Source organism: Nannospalax galili, unplaced genomic scaffold (genome assembly GCF_000622305.1).
Source record: "Nannospalax galili isolate Female #2095 unplaced genomic scaffold, S.galili_v1.0 scaffold45, whole genome shotgun sequence".
Taxonomy (NCBI): Eukaryota; Metazoa; Chordata; class Mammalia; order Rodentia; family Spalacidae; genus Nannospalax; species Nannospalax galili.
Genome location: NW_008355775.1, coordinates 511,371 through 514,192, shown reverse-complemented (window position 1 = coordinate 514,192; position 2,822 = coordinate 511,371).

Here is a 2,822-nt window from a genome sequence, read left to right as displayed (position 1 = left end):
CTGGGCTCTGAGTACCAAATCCAGGAGAGAAGCCAATCAAAACCCATATGCTTAATGGGGTTAGGGATAGTTATATGGGTTACAGAATGGATCATAATATCTGTAACTAAAAAGAGGCCAGCCATGCAGAAGCATGGGCCATAGCTATGTTGTAAATGTGAGGATATGTTGTGGGTATGTGAAGATTTGTTACAGGTTACCTAAAGACTAGAAAATCTTTTACCTGCTGTGGACCCAAATGGAGTGCCCAGAGAGAGAGAGAGAGAGAGAGAAAGAGTGGCCACTTTTCATGATAAAAGATGTGCCCCAGGTGGGGAAAGCTGAAAAGGCTTAACTGGCAGAACTAGTTGCAGAGCTGAAGAGAGGAAAAAGGTGGGACACTTTGGCTTGTGTAAAGTCCAAGGACTCAGAGAAAAAGACAGAAATAGTAAAAAGGACAAAAAAGGTAATTGCACTGTGGCTAGGAAATATTCCATGCTAGAACTGTTGAAACTAGGAAAAACTTACAAGCAAGCAAGCAGAGAGCCCCTGGCCATATGGCTCTTGAAAGTATGGGACATGGGAGCAAATAATGTAATAATGTCAGTCTCAGTTCTTCTGAAGCATCACAGATGAGTTGCATAACCACCCATCTGTCCCTGTGGCATAGGCTGTTCAACCTAGGCCAGTGCAGGGGAGATCAGTCGTCAATGGGATGGCTGATGCAAGTTCTTAAAGATACATGATAATCACCAATGGACACTCTCATAATTAACAGAGAACTAGGTATGGGAAAAGAAATACATAATGCCCAGTTCACTGGGCCAGATAAGACTGTGTTCACCAGAGATGTAAACGAAAGCTTAATTCAACTGGGACCTTGAGAATAGTATAGAGCTTTCATGGTTTTGGTAAGTCCTTTAATGGGACAGGATTTTTGTAAAGTGAGAGCGCTTTAGCAAATCTAAGTGACTCTGACCACCATGTAAAGTGTATCTGTAGAATAACAGAGCACGCTACAAGAGATTTTAAAAAGACCAGACAAAAGAAATGGTCCGTTTGGGTTACTCAAAGACAACCATGGTAATGTTTATGTCGAGCTAATTCCCAAAGAAAAAAAATGATAGAAAACAGTATGCAAAAGGCATTCGAAGGATAAAAACGGTCCGAGGGGTGGTTAAGGATCCCCAAAGATTAAATAAGGTGAATTTCTTCCTAAAAATGGCTATGCTAGGGGTGGAGGTAGTTTTTCCCACCAAGTCCTCACCCATCAGCCAGGTATGGTCAATGGAGAGACAACATATATGGTTACTATCAGAAGGCAGACTCAGTTCCTTGTAACTCAGGGAAGCAACAAGTGAAGTAGGGACAAGAGAAAACCCCAGTCTCCTCGGCCCTATGCAGGGTCAGGCAACTGGAGCCAGCATCTGTAAGTGTATCAAGGAGAAAAGACTACAAAAAGACTCCATGTAAAATCCCTAGAATGTGGAATGGCTCCAAAGGGATAACTAAAGATAGTAAAGAACTAACAAAATTAATGCCTCTTACCCATGCTATGATAGCTCAAAAAGATCTATGGAGAAAGAAATTAATATGAATAAATAAAACCTTTCCATGCTACGTTAGATCTTGTCTGTGACTGATATAAAATATGATGTTAACCTTTGAGTGTTTTGCAAATGTGAAACCCATTTGAAAGATACCTGAAGAAAAATAGGCCAGCTATAGGTGTAAGACACCTGGGAGTTTCATGGTTGGGTAAGATAAAAACAGAGGCTCCCTAAACTATACAACTGTTAAGGAAAACTACAGTGCCGGGGGTGGGTTGCCCCCCTGTAAGTTGCTCATCAGTGAGAGATCCTAGAGGTCCTCAAATTCACCAAGGCTATTGCCACTAGTGTCAGTTTTACACTAGGAAGGTTAGTAAGGCCATGTTGCTGAAGACACTGATTGATGCAAGCACGGGAAAAGAAGAAATGGAGCTAATACGAAGCCAAAAACTCCATGCCACTGGATGAATGGCTTTCACAGTCCCAGAAGGCACTATGCAAATGGTTGTAGAAGAAAGGATTCCCTATGATTCTACTCAACAATGGACCTCATGTGCTGCACACTATGGACCTACCAAGCAATGCCTGCAAGTGCAATAATGGCTCAACTAACATACGTACAACTGACAAATTTCTAATTGGATAAGGCCCACTCCTAGGGGTGGAACACACATTTGGTGCTGTACACCAGGCCAACCCCCTGTGTTGAGAAAGACTACAGACCCTAGAGGGGAAGCCATCACAAGTATACTGTTTAATGAATATAGCACACCTACTGGGATATCCTCTAGGCATTTGTATTTACATTTATGCTTGTTTAGATATGTCTACTTCCTTTTATTTGTCTTTATAGTAGAAGAAACACCACTGAGATAGATTAATGGCCACAGCTTGAAGATGAATAATGGGGAGGCCCAAGAAGTTGCTGTGATGGTTTGAATGAAAATGTCCCCCATAGGCTCAAAATATTTGGACACTTTGTCCCCACATAGTGGCACTTTTTTGGGAGGTTTTAGAAGGTGTGGCCATCCTGGAGGAAGCACATCACTGGGGGTGGGCTTAGAGAGTTCTTAAACCTTGCCAGATCTCCAGTCACCGTCTTGCTTCCTGTGCCTGCATGATGATGTGAGAGCTTCACTTCTGCTGCTCCTGCTCCAGCCACCTCCACCCACCATGCCTCCCTGCCATGACAGACTGTAATTCCCCTGGAACCTTAAGCTCAAATAAACTGTTCCTTCTATAAATTACTTGGGTCAGTGTTTCTATCACAGCAACAGAAAAGTGACTAATACA